Below are 16057 nucleotides of genomic sequence, written 5' to 3'. Positions count from 1 at the left end.
GAGACGCACCCAAAACAAATCTAATTGCTCATTGTCTCTTGTTTACATCACACTAGAGGAATACTTTAAAAACATTTAAAAAAATAAGAATCCCTATCAAGAAGGGTTGATAAAGTTTTTCCCCTTTTAGACCAGCTATGTGAATTCATTGGCATAGGGCACTCCTGGTGTGGAAAGTCCCTTTACCTCCATGGAGCAGAGCCAACACTGAAATTTACGATCTTAGAAAATTACCTGGGTTCCGGAGATTGTGACTGACCAGAGTCACACACCCAGTGTTAGTCAGAAGGAGAACTTAAGCACAGTTCTTCTTGCTGATTTTGAGGTGAGTTCTCTATCACCTAGACTACAAGTCTACGGGGGAAATAGCCTAAGTAGTTATAATAAGTCATATTTCTATATTGAGGTTTAAGGCTTACAAAGTACTTTCTTCTCAGCCTCTCCCCCCCCTCACCCCACCCCCTGGGAGGTAAAGAGTACAAATATGATTATCCCTGTTTTAAAGACTCAGAAAGAGAAAGGGACATGTCTAGAGTCATCAAAATGTGAAAAATTGGAGTCAGGATTCAAACCCATAACTTCTGATTGGGTTGAAAGAATTCGGTCTTCTTTCCACTCTACCAAACATGCACCTATGCGTATAGACAAAATGTATACATTCAAGATTTACATGTATCCATGTAGATGTCTACATTTCCACGAATGGCTCCTGTCCCATTAAGACAGATGATAACATTGGACTCAATTTTTGCTCATTGGGCTCATGGCTTCTGCTAGATTACAGGCAGCCTGGACCAACGATTGTCTTTTGGAGACTGTCTTATCGCCTCTTTGTGTATTTCTTTTCATTTATAGGTTGTTTTTTTAATGTGAGAGGATGAGTTAAGATTCATCGCACTCACTTCTTTGAAGGGCCACCATAACCAGTTGGAGAGCTTCATCAATGCAAACGCATCTTGCCAGTGGCCTTCATGTGCAGGGTCAAAGTTGAGCTTGGAGAATATTTGGAATCAACGAACCCCTTTCTTACAAGTTTTGACATGTGGGACTAACATGGTGGATCAGGCAGGAAGTCCATGTCCATTTTCCTTTCTATCCCTTTGTATCTTTATAAAATCCTATATAACTTGCACAGCTCTTTCCTTATGTCTCCTGTCCACCAGAGTCAGAACTCTGGATTTAGGTCAGATCAAGTCATACTCTAAGGTGCGTTCTCCACTCAGAATTTCACTAAGAACCTCAGGATTTAGCGATTTTGCCTCTAAAAAGGCATCCCTTGGGAACATCAGAATTCTCCAAGGGTCTTCAAAACAAAAGGGAAAAGACCTTCAGCTTTGACTTGAGTACTCAGACCCATAAGCTATCGAGTAGCCCCTATACTGCTACCTTATCCCCATTTCCCCATCTTGACTTCTTGGTGAACTAGTTCAACTCTACACTATCCTCTTCTCTCAAGTCCTTAATCCTTAATCCTATTGCAGATCTTGTCATGTTCCTCAATTTTCCCATTTCCCATAACTTTCTCCTGGACAGCTCCTCAGCCATATACATATGAAGGTCATAGCTTTCTTTTAGATCATAACCACTACTTGTACATGTCTCCCAGGGCTCTGTCCTTTCTCCTCTTCTTTTCTCCCTCTCTATACGATTTCTCTTAGTGATCTCCTCAGTTCCCATGGATTCAATTATTATCTTTATGCAGATGATTCTCAAATCTCTCCTTCTGACTAACACTGGGTGTGTGACTCTCCTGCTTTCCAGTCTCACATTTTTAACTTTCTCCTGGACATCTCCACCTGGGTGTCCTATAAACGCCTCAAACTCAACATATGTAAAATTAAATTCATTATCGTTCTTCCCAAACCATCCTCTCATCTTAATTTTCCTATTGTTTTCATGGGTATCACCATCCTCCCAGTCACTCCCATGTGTCATCTTTGATTCATCCTCTCTCACATATCCCACCCCGATCCAAACTATTGCCAAACCCTATAGATCTTTTTTTTGGCTGAGGCAATGGGGGTTAAGTGACTTGCCCAGAGTCACACAGCCAGAAAGTGTTAAGTGCCTAAGGCCAGATTTGAACTCAGGTCCTCCTTGAAGTCAGGAGGCACTCCTGACTTCAAGGCTGGTGCTCTATCCACTACACCATCTAGCTGCCCCCAAACCCTATAGATTTTCCTCTTGCAACATCTTTCATATACTCCTCACTTCTGTCCTTTGACACTACCGTCATGCTGCAGCTAGCCTCTATAACCTCATGTCTGGGACTGATGCAATAGCCTGCTGGTTAGGAATTTTCTTCCCTCCAGTCTCTCTCCACTCTAGTCCGTGCTTCACTCAGCTGCCAATGTGATTTTCCTAAAGCACAGATCTGACCGTGTTGCCTAATCTACTCAATAAAGTCCCGTGGCTTCCTCTCCCCTTCAGGATTAACTATGTAAGCTTCCATTTGGCATTCAAAGGCCTTCACAGCCTACTCTCTTTCTGCCTTTCCAATCTTTTTACACCTTGCCCACATCATGTACTCCTTTGACCTAGTGATACTGACCTTTTTTGCTGTCCCTTCCAGAAGACGCTATACTTCCTATTAATTTTCTCTAGCTGTCCCCCTTGCCTGGAATTCTCTCCTTCCTCACCTTCCCCTCCTGGTTCCCTTTGCTTCCTTCAAGTCTCAGCTAAAATCCCACCCATAGGAAGCCTTTTTCGATCTCCCTTAATGCTGGTGCCTTCTTCCTGAGATTATTTGTATATAAAAAGAATCCCTTTAGTTTTCTGCTCTTTGCTAAAACAAAAGGGCTGCTTTAAATATTTTTGTCCACATGGGTCCTATTCCTTTTTCTTTGATCTCTTTGGTTTATAGGCCTAGTAGTGATATTGCTGGGTCAAAAGGTGTGTACAGTTTAGTGACTTTGGGACATACCCCGTATTGCTTTCCAGAATTATCGAGCCACAATTTAAATGTTTCCCTTTGATGTCTGGTTTTTAGCTGTGTTGTCAGAAATAAAATTGTAAAAGGTGAAAAAGTAAACAAGAAAAGTAAAGTTGGAAAAGGAGCACGTAGCCAGCTTTTCCTAGAAGTTTGGCTGAGAAAGGGAAGAAAGATGAAGGACAATGGCTTGAGGACATGGTGGGGTCTAGTGAGGTTTTTTTTTAAAAAGGATGATGACACACATGAGCAACAGGGAAAGAGCCAGTAAACAGGAAGAGATTAAAGATGGAGGGGGATGATGATTGTGGGGGAAATCTGCTGAAGAAGACAGGAAGGGATGAGATCAAGGGTACTTGTAGAGGGGTTGTCCTTGAAGAGAAGAATGGTCCGCCTGTTCACCAAAATCAAAGGATTGTAAGATGTGGAAAAGGAGCGAAGAAGAAGCTCTTGAGGAACGGCTCTATTTTTCTCAGGGAAATTTTAGGTTGATCTTTAGCGGAGAAGAGGGACCTGGGGAATGCTTGAAGTTTGGAACAGTTGCCGAGGAGGAGAGGATGATACAGAATCAATTAGGGAAGTTTAAAAGGATTGCCTCACTGTAGTAAGGGCCCAGTTGAAATTAGAAAACAGAAATTCAGAGGAGACCCAATCAGCTCAGTTGTATTGACTTGCTCTAGCTTTGTTTAGCATCAACACTCGGCAACAAGTGAAGAGGAGTGAAAGAGGCAGATGGTGGGAGGGATTCGTGGTTTTGATTCAGTAACTATTGCAAGCTCCTTCTCCTGAATTCTACACTTCAGCTCTCCCCCAGTATCATCAGTTATTCTCTTCTCTGTTGTTTCATTTTCATGGGATAAGTCAAGGATAACCCTTCTGCTTTGATACCCTTCCTGTGACTCTTAGCACCTGCTCCTTGAACCGCCCTTTCTTTTTCCCTAATGTATCTTCAAAGATATCAAAGTAAAAGTTAAACTGTGTCATTGTTTTTAACCTATTGCTTTAAAACAGTATGACCCCCTTTAAGAAATCAGCTTGCCAAATCATTCATTCAGAAGCAGTCTTGAGTATAGTTAATTGAGGTCACTGAGACAGAATGACATCCTATGCCATTAGTATAAAAGGCTAACTACTAGAAAGGCTTTTTTTTTCCTAGGAAGATCAGAGGAACATAGAATTGGATCACAGAATTAATGAAGGATAGTATAGTGTAAGAAGGCAGGAGGAGGCCAGGTTGTGAAAGTTTTTAAGGTTTTAAATTGAAATTGAAAGGCCAAACAGAGCATTTTATATTTGATCTTGAAGGGGCTAGGGAATCATTGGGCTTTATTGAGTGAAGGTGAGCAACACAATCAGACCTGCGCTTTAGGAAGATCCCTTTGGCCCCTGAGTAGAGGCAGGGAGATAAACCAACAGAAATTAGTCCCAGGTATGAATCATGAGAGCCTGCCCCAGGGTGGTGGCAGTTGAGATACCTAGAAGTTCTCTGGAATAAAAATCTAAGAAAGGTGACAGTAATAAAACCCATAGCTTCAAAATCTATATACAGAGTTCAATTTAAGCAATAAGCAAAAGGGACTAGAGTTCCCAATGCAAGGAGGCAGATAGGTAGGTATCTGTGGTTTGACAGAAAGGAAATATGATTGGAACATGGCTCTGTGTGGATATGATTTATTTTTTAAGACTGGATTGGTCAAAGAGGGAATGATACAGCGTTGGATATTAAAAAGAAATAGTCTTGTGAGGAAACTGAGGAGCTAGAGGGGAGAAGCATGTAGGTAGAGGTCCACGGAGGGAGAAACAGAAATGATTTTGCCATCAGAGTATATAACGAAGCCCCTGGCAGAAGCCAGTAATAAGCTGGGGAATTTAGAAAGCAGATCCTAGAGGCAGAGGCATGACAGAGCTGAGACACAGCGCTTCAATTATCCCCACATCCATTGGAGCGTTTTCTCTCTCTCTCTGCCAAAACACAGCAGCTAAGACTTTTTTTTTTTGACTTGCTTTAATAATAATTTCATCCTTCACAAGATGGAGGAACTCACAAGGAGAAATTCCAAGATACAGCTGTTTCTCATCAGCCAGGAAGAGCTGGCTGCTAGAGTGAAAATGCTGTCCTCCTGTCCTCCCCCTTTCCCGTCTTGGGGGCTGTGACCATGATCTCTTCGAGTTTTTAGTAGAAATGAAATATTTGTTTAGTTTGGCATGTACCTCAGTTTGGCAAAGAACAGATTTTAAAAGGTTCAGAGGAAGGAGAGGTAGGATCCTAAGGACCAGAATTTTGCAAGGAAATGGGGTTCTCTTGAGAACAAAATTCTGAAGCCCCAAAGGGAAACAGTTCTGATGAGGAGGAAAAACTGGAGTTGTCTGAAGAGGCAGCTGGGAAAAACCAACTTAGATTTTTAAAAGATACATAGAGAAGATGGAATCAAGGATAAGTAACAGGAGAAGTTCAAAAGGGGAGAAGAGGGGAGGAAACAAGCATTTATAGGACTACGTGCCAGGCACTATGCCAAGCGATTTATAAATATTGTTTCATTTGATTCTCACAAACAGCCTTGTAAGGTAGATGCTGTAATTATTTGTATCTTACATTTGTGGGGAAACTGAGGCAGACAGCTGGGAAGTGACTTGCCAAGGGTCATCCAACTAGTAAGTGCCTGAGGCTAGTATAGTCCTTTAAGAACAGAGTCAAGGTTTATATGTATAATGGGTATTATATTTCTTTTTTTTTAGCTTTTTATTTTTTATTTTCAAAACATGGGCATAAATGATTGTTACCATTCACCCTTGCAAAACCTTGTGTTCCAGTTGTTATATTTCTATTTTTCTATATAGAATTCTATTTCTATATGTTTTTATATATAATTTACATATATAATATTTCTATATTATATTAGTCTATATATTATATTATTATTTATATACATATAAGATTCTATGTTCTATAATATATAATATTTCTATAATTCCATCATTAATGGTTGGGAGAGTGGGTGGAAGGAAGGAGAGAATTTGGACCTGAAATTATTTTAAATAGAGTCAAGAGTGATAAAGCTTATAATGAGCTGGCAAGAAGTCCTAAGCAACATAAGATTTTGTTTACTTTTTTAAGCTTTATTGGGAAAAACAAAGAAGATTAAAGAGGGGATGGGACCTACTCCTGCTGAGAGTGGATGGGACAGTGATGACTGATAGCAGAGAGAAGGCCCAGCTGTTCCACTCCGATTTTGCTTCTATTTAGGAGAGTGACCTTTGGACTGGAGATAACAGAACGATGGGGAACTCACATACAACTGAAATAAAGAGCTAGTAAGAGAACATCTGGTTGCCCTGGATGAAACTTGATTTCTCTGGTCCAGATGAACTATGTCTTCAGTGCTGAAAGAACTAAGAGATATAATTCCTGGGCCACGGTCAGTTATAGCTAAGAGATTCTGGAGAATGGCTGAGCTCCTGCAGGACTGCACAAGTTTATCTTGCTTTTAAAATAGAGAAGATAATAAGAGTCTGCAATCTAGAAGTCAATGAGTTGAATCCGATCCCTGGCAAACTTATCTAATGGATTATTTAAGAAGATGTGTTAGCACATCTAGAAAAGAAATAGTCATCATAAAGAAGAAGGTCGATTGGGCTAAATTTTTCCTTTTTTCCCCATAATTATTAAGCTGCTAGATTAGGTGAATGCTGTTCATGGAATCTGAATAAGTTTTAGCCATTGAACATGTTTATCTTCTTGTTTTTTGGTATTAATTCTCAAAGAAGACCATGAGATCAGGGAAGGCTATGCAAAGTCACCAGCCCCACTTTCTCCTCCGAAGCCATCTGGTCCAGTGGCAAGATATAGGTCAGGAAGACTGGAGATGGCCCTGGACGCAGTGGAAGACCTTGGCTTTGTTAAGCTAAGGTCTTTAACAGGTCTTAGTTTTGATGCAAATTATGTCCCCCTTTGACTTTTGGTCTCTCCTGACAGAGACCACCCTTCAGGGCAGTTAAGTGGTTTCATTCTGTTGGAAATCTTGGCAGGGACTGGCTACACCCTCTGTTGAGTTGAAGATCAGCCCAGGACCCCTCCCAGTAGCTTGAACTTAAGTGGTCTCATTCAGTTGGAGATCTGGGCCTGTTATTCCTATTGAGTGACTTGAAACTCCAAGATAAGTACTCTCTTTTCAACTGGAAATCTAGGCCTGGGGACATTGAATAGAAGCCCCAGCCTCAGACTTCTTATAAAAAGACAATTTTGAGCTTCAAATCTCTGCAGGAGTCCGAAGCAGGATTATGCTTTGCCAACGAAGCTCTCTTCCTGGCGCAGCTGCCTGCCGGGACTCTTGCCCGCTGTGAAGATACCTCTTGTCAGTGATAACCTTTGTTATTTCTCTGACAGGACCTTGCCACTGAGGAGTCTGTCTTCCTGGCAAAGCTGGCTTCTCAGTGCCAATAAAAATCCCTTTCCTTGCTACATTCGCATTTTGGGTTTGTGAATTCTTTCACCTTAAACCTGTACCAATCAGAGGGGATCCTCACACCCCAACTCTCTATCACTAGACCTGCATCGTTTTTGGTTCCCTTAAGAAATGGACGACTGGTCTGGGATCGCCCAGGGCGTGGCCCTGCCTGTCAGGACTGCAGACAAAAATAAGACTGCGATTAAGCAGCTCCAAATCTCTTCTGTGCTTAAGAAATCTCTCCATCCTGACCAAGGCTAGAGCAGAGAAATCTGTCTTCTCCCAGAATTCAGAGGAAATGTGGGAGAGCTTTGGGAGCAGTACAAAAAGATCATCTGGAGGTCTGAGAAGAGAAAATTGGGTCCCCGATTTCACCATTAAATCACACCCCAATAAGGGAGCAGGATGGAAGGGAATAATAAACGAGCATTTAAATGACAGGTCACCAAGCTGGAGAGGCAAAGGAGAGGTCTCAAGGCAGCTCTTCAGTTCCCCTGCAATCCCCACTCTATGGGTGGAGGGGCAGGTGAGACCAGAGTGCCAGAGCCAGAGTGAAGGAGAAGCCCCTCCCATAGCAAAGAGAAATTCAATGGTCTTACTGGCCACATCTGGGGATAGCCAGGGTCCCGATATCGATGTCATGTTGGAGCAAGAGGGAGCTTGACCAAGCCCCAACCTCCTGCCGGAGGGCAGGGCATTGAGGAGACAGCTCAGGCCCTGTAGGCAGTCCCTCCTCCAGTGCTCCTCCTGCTCGAACTCAGGGCAAGGACTGGGGAGCTTAAAGTACGGACCTCTGTGGTCCCGGGAATATCAGCCAAGAGTAGGGACTTTTCTCCAAATCTTGCTTTAATTCTGCGACCTCTCTCCTCAGCTGCAGCCTGATTCTTGTCGTTAAAGACTCCAACAGCCGTTTTTAAGAGAGAAATTTGAAGGACCAAATCTGGCTTCTGCCACTTCCTCCGTATATCTGGGGCAGATTGTTTCACATTAACATCTCCCAGGACAGATCAAGGAGGGCATTGGCCTTGGACCCCTCAAAAAGCTGGGTGGGGTCCCCAGAGCAATGGCCAGGTTTCTCCTCAGTCTGGGAGAGATTTGACATTGAAAGAGGCACCTCTGCTCTGAGTGTCTCTTCCTGAGAGTCTGCTGCTACTCCCTAGGGGCAGAAGTTAAAATCAGTATGCTGAGGAGGAGAAAAAAGGCTGGGAGTCTCAGGATCGGGTTCAGGTGAGAGAGAGTCAAAGAGAGAAGGTCTTGTTCTGGAAGGGATTCAGAAGCCTCCGGATAAGGACTGCATAGAGATGCAGAGGGGGGCTCCCATGTCCCTAGGGGAGCAGGAAGGAGGGAGTTTGATTTCCTTCTAGCAAATTTAAGCAACATCCTGCCATGCTGTTTTAATTTAAGCTGTTTAGTTTTGAGATCCTTCAAGCCAAATTTGTCTCGGTTTTTTAAGAGACTTCCTAAGGAAAGTTCCTTAGAAACAGGTATTTTGTCCCATCTTGCCACAAGCCTTAGTTTCTCAGTTCTATAGCTCCTCGTCCATCTCTAGAGATGGAGAGATGACAAAATGTTCCCTGAGTAAGGGGGCTTCTTGTCAGAGAATGCAGGTATTCTCTTTTTATTATAGCTTTTTATTGACAGAATATATGCATGGGTGATTTTTCAACATCGTCCCTTGCAATCACTTCTGTTCCAATTTTTCCTTTCCCTGCCTCCACCCCCTCCCCTAGATGGCAGGCAGTCTCATACATGTTAAACATGTTAAAGTCTATGATAAATACAATATATGTGTGTGTGGATCCATACAGTTCTCTTGTTATACAAGAAAAATCAGATTCAGAAAGGTAAAAATAACCTGGGAAGAAAAACAAAAATGCAAGTAGTCCACATTCATTTCCCAGTGTTCTTTCTCTGGGTGTAGCTGCTTCTGTCCATGATTGATCAATTGGAACTGAATTGGATCTTCTCTTTGTTGAAGAAATCCACTTCCATCAGAATACATCCTCATACAGTATCCTTGTTGAGGTATATAGTGATCTCCTGGTTCTGCTCATTTCACTTAGCATCAGTTCATGTCAGTCTCGCCAGGCCTCTCTGAAATCATCCTGCTGGTCATTTCTTACAGAACAATAATATTCCATAACATTCATATACCATAATTTACCCAGCCATTCTCCAATGGATGGGCATCCATTCATTTTCCAGTTTCAGCCACTACGAAAAGGGCTGCCACAAACATTTTGGCACATACGGGTCCCTTTCCCTTCAACATTTCTTTGGGATATAAGCCCAGTGGTAACACTGCTGGGTCAAAGGGTATGTACAGTTTGATAACCTTTTGAGCATAGTTCCAGACTGCTCTCCAGAATGATTGGATCTGTTCACAACTCCACCAACAATGGAATGCATGTATTCTCAACCAGGCATCCCTGAGAGAATTCTGCTCGAGCATTGAGCTCCAGTGATTAAATCTTCCCAGGGATTTGGATGTTCAGCTATAGAATAAAACAATAAGAAAAGATTTTACTTCGTCCAGATTTTCAGGGTTAATTGGTCAGGGAACCAAAAATGATGCAGGTCTAGTGGTAGAGAGTTGGGGTGTGAGAATCCCCTATGATTGGCACAGATCTAAATTAAAATAATTTACAAATCCAAAATCTGCACATGGCAAGGAAAGGGATTTTTATTGGCACTGAGAAGCCAGCTTTGCCAGGAAGACAGACTCCTCAGTGGCAAGGTCCTGTCAGAGAAATGACAAAGGTTATCACTGACAAGAGGTATCTTCACAGCAGGCAAGAGTCCCGGCAGGCAGCTGCGCCAGGAAGAGGCCTTCGTTGGCAAAGCATAATCCTGCTTCGGACTCCTGCAGAGATTTGAAGCTCAAAATTATCTTTTTATAAGAAGTCTGAGGCTGGGGCTTCTATTCAATGTCCCCAGGGCTAGATTTCCAGTTGAAAAGAGAGTACTTATCTTGGAGTTTCAAGCCACTCAATAGGAATAACAGGCCCAGATCTCCAACTGAATGAGACCACTTAAGTTCAAGCTACTGGGAGGGGTCCTGGGCTAATCTTCAACTCAACAGAGGGTGCAGCCAATCCCTGCCAAGATTTCCAACAGAATGAAACCACTTAACTGCCCTGAAGGGTGATCTCTGTCAGGAGAGTTTCTGAGTCCACCCCCAAAAGTCAAGGGGGACACAATTTGCATCAGTTTGACTGAGACAATGCCTAATCAGTGATTAAGGCTAGGTAAGAAGTGAAGCAGAAAATGGTCTCTTTTACCTACCTAAAACCAATTAATCAATCTGAGAGGGGAAGACCTTCAGTGTTTCTGACCAAAAGAGAAACAATTGCTATTTACATTCACTCTGAGCCCCAAACAATGACCAAGTGGGGTTTGGGCTAAGACCTATTGTTGGCCAGCCAATAAGAGCCAGAGTGATTTGGGTTTAAGGCATGCTCCTTTAGAAAGAAATATCGCCCATGAACCCCAAGCTATCTTTTGAGGTTTCAGGGATCAAAATGTATGTTCCTTTGGGTATAGCATAGGGTATGATACCCTATGTGAACAGAGGGAAGGGAAAGAAACAGAAAGGGGAAAAAAAAGGAAGGAAGGAAGGAGGAGCTGTGTTGTGCAACTGACCAGTTCCAGTTGGGTCCCTGGTGGGGCAGCACCTACTACTACTCACAGAGGTTGTTGTTTGTCCTTTGTTGTCAAAGAGAGAGGTGATTCCATGACATGCAAACGAATTGGATTTAAGTGAGGGAGGGATGTGCGAAGTTATCAGCCTCATTTTCTCTTCTCCAGAGTCATCCAGTCCAGTGGCAAAATCTAGATCAGGATGATTCACATGTTTATCAATATCTTGGTTAAAGGTAGAGATGGAATGCTCACCAAATGTGCAGACTCCCTGAACTGGGAAGGGTGAATAACACTCTAGACAAGGGGTCCTCAAACTACTGCCCGCGGGCCAGATGCAGCAGCTGAGGATGTTTATCCCCCTCACTCAGGACTATGAAGTTCTTTATTTAAAGGCCCACAAAACAAAGTTTTTGTTTTTACTATAGTCAGGCCCTCCAATAGTCTGAGGGACAGTGAACTATTTAAAAAGTTTGAGTACCCCTGCAGTCTAGACCACAGGCAGCATATGGCAAGATCTTGAAAGGCTGGAAGATGAAGCTAAACCTAATCAGGTGAAATTGAATAGGGATTCATGCATAGCCCTGCACTTAGCTCCAACCAAGCTATTTCCTACATCACAAGTTGGAGGAGGCCTGCTTAGATAGTTTATCTTGGAAAAACCTTGGCATTGTAATACACTGCAAGCTTAGTCGTATTAAGAGAAACATAGCTTTCAGTGATAAGAAAGAAGTCATTCCTCTGTATTCTGCTTTGATCAGACCATAGCTGAAGTATTTGTTCAGTTTTGGGCACCATGTTTTAGGAAAGACACCAATAAGCTCTGACTAGGCCATAGGTGAGCAAACAAAATGTGAAGTGTCCTAAGTCCATGTCATGCGAAGAGAATTTACTGAAGGAATTGGAGATTTTTAATCTAGAGAGCAGAAGCCTCCAGGGCCCATGATAACTGTGTACAAGAGGCAATTGGTATAGCATATACGACATCAACATTGGAGTTGCTGAGACCCGGGTTGTATAATTTTGCTTCAGATACTTCCTAGTCTGGCCAAATCATTTAATCTCACTGAACTTCAGTTTCCTTATCTGTAAAATGAGGAGGTTAGACTCCATAGCTTCTCGGTCTCTTTCAGCTCTAGATCCTATCAGAAATGAAGGATGAACAACTCAAATCTCATGAGAACATTTGGAAAATTCTCTTGTGGAAGAGAGACTGAGCTTGTTTCCCTATGGCCCTAGTGATGAAAAATGAGGAGCAAGGGGTAGAAACAACAAGGGGTCACATTTAGACCCAAGCAGTAAGAGGTCTCTCCAAATGAGATACTTTTTGGGGGGAGAGAGTCAGAGCCCATTCACCGGCTGGCTTCAGGCAAAGGCTGGGCCGCCATTTGTCATTGGGTTTTTGTATAGTCATTCTTTCTGGAGTATGGCTTGGATTCGATGACTTCTAAAGTTGCTTCCACTTTTGAAATTCTATGATTTGGATTCTGTGATTAATGTGTTATTTTAACACTAAAACAGACGGCTCATAATAGCCGAGATGGTCTGGGAGAACACTAAAGCAGAGTTCTCACAGGCTAGTTAAGAGCTATACTTTTTGGTATTTGAAAGATTTTTTTCTTTACTTTGTTATTATGTAGTTTCTCTATTTCTGGTTGAGTGAATTAGCTAATTGGTGTTATAAATATTTATCATGATAGCAACACTGCTGTGTTTCCCCGAGGTTCCCAGTTTTCTCTTTCCAAAGCGATCCAAAGGCGCCAGCTGTGCCTGTCATGCTGGGCAAACAAGAGGTACATGGAAGCCTGGGATGCCAGTGCCTCAGGGGTATCTCCAGAGCTTACAGTGAGAGCCCCTCTGAAAGGTTCCCTTCTGAACTCCAAACACCAAGCGTGGCAGAGAGCAACGAGAATAAGAATAACAACAACAATATGTAGGAATTGACGATTCTCATTAATAGCACAAAGGCACTTTGGACTTTGGCTCCAATTCTGGTTCTTGTTTACTAGTCCCTGAACTCAGTTTTCTCCCTGAAAAGGTGGTAACTTCCCTACATACTTCAGAGAGCTATGAGGAGGATCCATTGAAATCATGGATAACATAAGAGTGTTCTGTAACATAATAGTGAAAGGGGAACCTGGACCTTTGTTGTGGTAGCGGGAAGGACCATCCCAAGGGCTGCTACCTCCACTGTTTTCTAGGCTTTTTGTAGGCCTCTCTGAGCTACAAGGACATTAGCATAGTAATGCACCAGTTACCCCAGGGGTCCCATGGAATTTGAAAGGGCAAGTGAAAAGGCATTTGTCTTCATACTCCGTTTATATTTTTGACAAACCTAGTGAGAGGGAAGAGATACCCTCCTTGTAATCTGAGGCAGAGAAGAGGTAAAAGGTACGTATTGGAGGTCAGAAATGGCTAAGTATCATTTGATAAAATCCAACATCCATTCCTAATAAAAACACGTGAGAGCATAGGAATAAATGGACTTTTCCTTAAAATAGTCAGGAGCATATATTTAAAAGAAATGGCTAAGTTTTACCAAAGAAGCTGAGGATCTGTTTAATGGGGTGTGGCGTGTCTCCTTTCTCGAGCGGAGTATCTGCCCTCTACTTACCCATCTTCTGGGTCTTCGGTCGTCACTGGCTTCCGAGGAAGAACTAAACACTGAGCCGAGTTGCCAAAAAGAAGCGAAGTTTATTCTTACACAGCTACATCAGGCAGAGAGAGCGTGCTCCAGGAAGTACATTGCATTTATAGCCTTTTTGGTTTTTTCAGCACCAATCAGGATGTCTGATACTAGCTTCATCCTTATAAGGCAATCCTGTAGTTATTGAGTTTAGCAAATCTGTGCTCTTTTGGCGGTTACTATAAGTCCTAATCCCCGCCCCGGCCCCCAACAATGGGGGAATGAAAGAAGTGATTACCAGGTGCAAAGCCCAGTGCTACACTACAGATACTTAGAAAAAAAGTAGGCCCTGCTCCCCAGGAGTTCACAGTCTAATGGGACAGAGGATAGAGAGCAGAGGGGCTGCTGACCAATCTGAGATGTTGGGGCTGAGTGGTGATGAGGGCTGAGGGTACCGAAAAAGCCGGTGAATGGGGGAGGTTCAGTTCATCTAGGTGGGGTTTGGGAGAAGAAATTCACTAAACCCAAAGGCTAGAGCAAAAAGCTTTATTGTTAAAGAGACACCAAGAGGGATTCTCGTGGAGGGCATATCATTCTCAAGAGAGAAGTGATCTGCAAAGAGATATTTTCTGAAGACCCATTTTTTGCATGAGTCTAAGGGAAGTCTCGAGTGAATGTGAAATCTTGCTGGAGGTTGAGACTTCCCCCAGGAAAGCTTATCTTGCTCCAGAGGATGCAAGACCATCTGGGTTTGTAGATCAAAGGAGACATTTTGTTGGTGATTTTACATAATTTACAGGGCTCACCCAGATCAAGTAGAATTTTACTCTCATCAGTGTCACCTTAAAGAGCGGGGACAGCCCTCCCCCACCCCCCCAGACTGCAGCAGGGGCAGCAGCAGCTCTAGCAGGGGCAAGGGCAGCAGCAGCTGTAGCAGGGGCAGGGGCAGCAACAGTAGGGGCAGCAGTACTGCATCAGTAAGGCAAAATTTTGGCAGCTGAAGCTCAGTGGATGGCAGTTAATACACCGAAACAATGGGTGATCCTGGAGAAGCAGTAGAAGCTCTGTTTCATCTAATGATGGTCATAGGAGGGGAATCTAGCACTAGGAGAAGATATAGGGTAGAACTGAGAAACAACAGAATCTACCAGCCAAGCCAAGCAGCTATAGGAGGGAAAGCCACCCAGGTTCGTGTCAGAGGTTTTCGTCAGCCAAGGCACATGATAGATGGCACAGAGACTAAAACCTTTTCCCACCTTGGAGAGGGACTTGTCCAGGGACTGCCAATCAACAAGCACATATTTCATGCAAAAACAAAAACATTTAAGCCTTCAAGGAGCTTATATTCTAGGGACAAGTAGGTATATGCAGAAGCATATATAAGTTTGTACAAAATGAATACAGGAGGTTTAGGAAGTGGCACCTGTGATTGGGTAAAATAGGCAAAAGCTTCACGCTGAAAGTTGTGCTTGACTGGAACTTTGGGGCTGTGCTCCTTATTTGCACACAAATCTCATGGAAATTAGCTTTGATTTAATACCTAATTTAAATATGGGGGACTGAGAATGGCCTCATTGACTTTTCAGATATTTACCTTACTGATTCAGCTAGGTAGAGCAAAGGGGTTGGAGTCAGGAAGACTCATCTTCCTGAGTTCAAATATGGTCTCAGACACTTACTTAACTGTATGACTCTGGACAAGTCCTTGTTTGCCTCAGTTTCCTCATCTGTCAAATGAAATGGAGAAGGAAAATGGCAGATCACTCCAGTATCTCTGCCAAGAAAACCCTGAATAATATCACGGAGAATTGGACACGAATGAATTAACGCAATTCCAATTCTTATTAAATACATTGCTATTTGATTTATGATTCCTACCTGTTCACTGGGTAAAAAAAAAAAAATGCATTGAATGGGGGCACAAGATGAGTAATATCCCCAAGCTGAATGTAAAGGGTAGCATGACTCTGATGTAATATAGCTTCTAGGGGACACAGCAATAATTTTAAGATCCCCTTTTCTAACAAAATGTCAGTGATTCTAAATCTTCCAGCTTTGGAATTTGTGATCCTGAGGCCCTCTGATCTAAGAATGCTATTGTTCTGTCAAGATTGTAAAAGTCCTCTGGCCTAGGAATATAATAATATTTCTTCCCTTAGACTTTAGGGAAGATAATTAGAATCACTAGATCATAAGACTCTAACCTTAGGATGCTCTTGTTCTAACAATTTTGTCTGTCCAAGATTCTAAAGTCTTCTGGCCTTAGGGTAGGCCTAGGTCTGCTGATCAGTGATAACCAAATTCCTGAGACCTCCTCAGTTCTACCTCTAGGCCATAACATTAGCATGTCAGTGACCCGGAAGAACTAGATAAATGTGTCTCCTTGCTCCAGGTCCTTTGCTAAATCTTGGACTTTAG

The 16057-nt window shown here is 42.7% G+C and overlaps 1 protein-coding gene across 1 annotated transcript in view; it reads left to right on the top strand.

The window, feature by feature from the left end:
* The window catches only part of DNAAF6 (dynein axonemal assembly factor 6), a 69745-nt gene that overhangs the window by 31834 nt on the left and 21854 nt on the right, over positions 1 to 16057 (top strand). The window lies entirely within an intron of this gene.

Source organism: Antechinus flavipes, chromosome X (genome assembly GCF_016432865.1).
Source record: "Antechinus flavipes isolate AdamAnt ecotype Samford, QLD, Australia chromosome X, AdamAnt_v2, whole genome shotgun sequence".
Taxonomy (NCBI): domain Eukaryota; kingdom Metazoa; phylum Chordata; class Mammalia; order Dasyuromorphia; family Dasyuridae; genus Antechinus; species Antechinus flavipes.
This window is presented reverse-complemented; position numbering and strand designations above follow the sequence as displayed.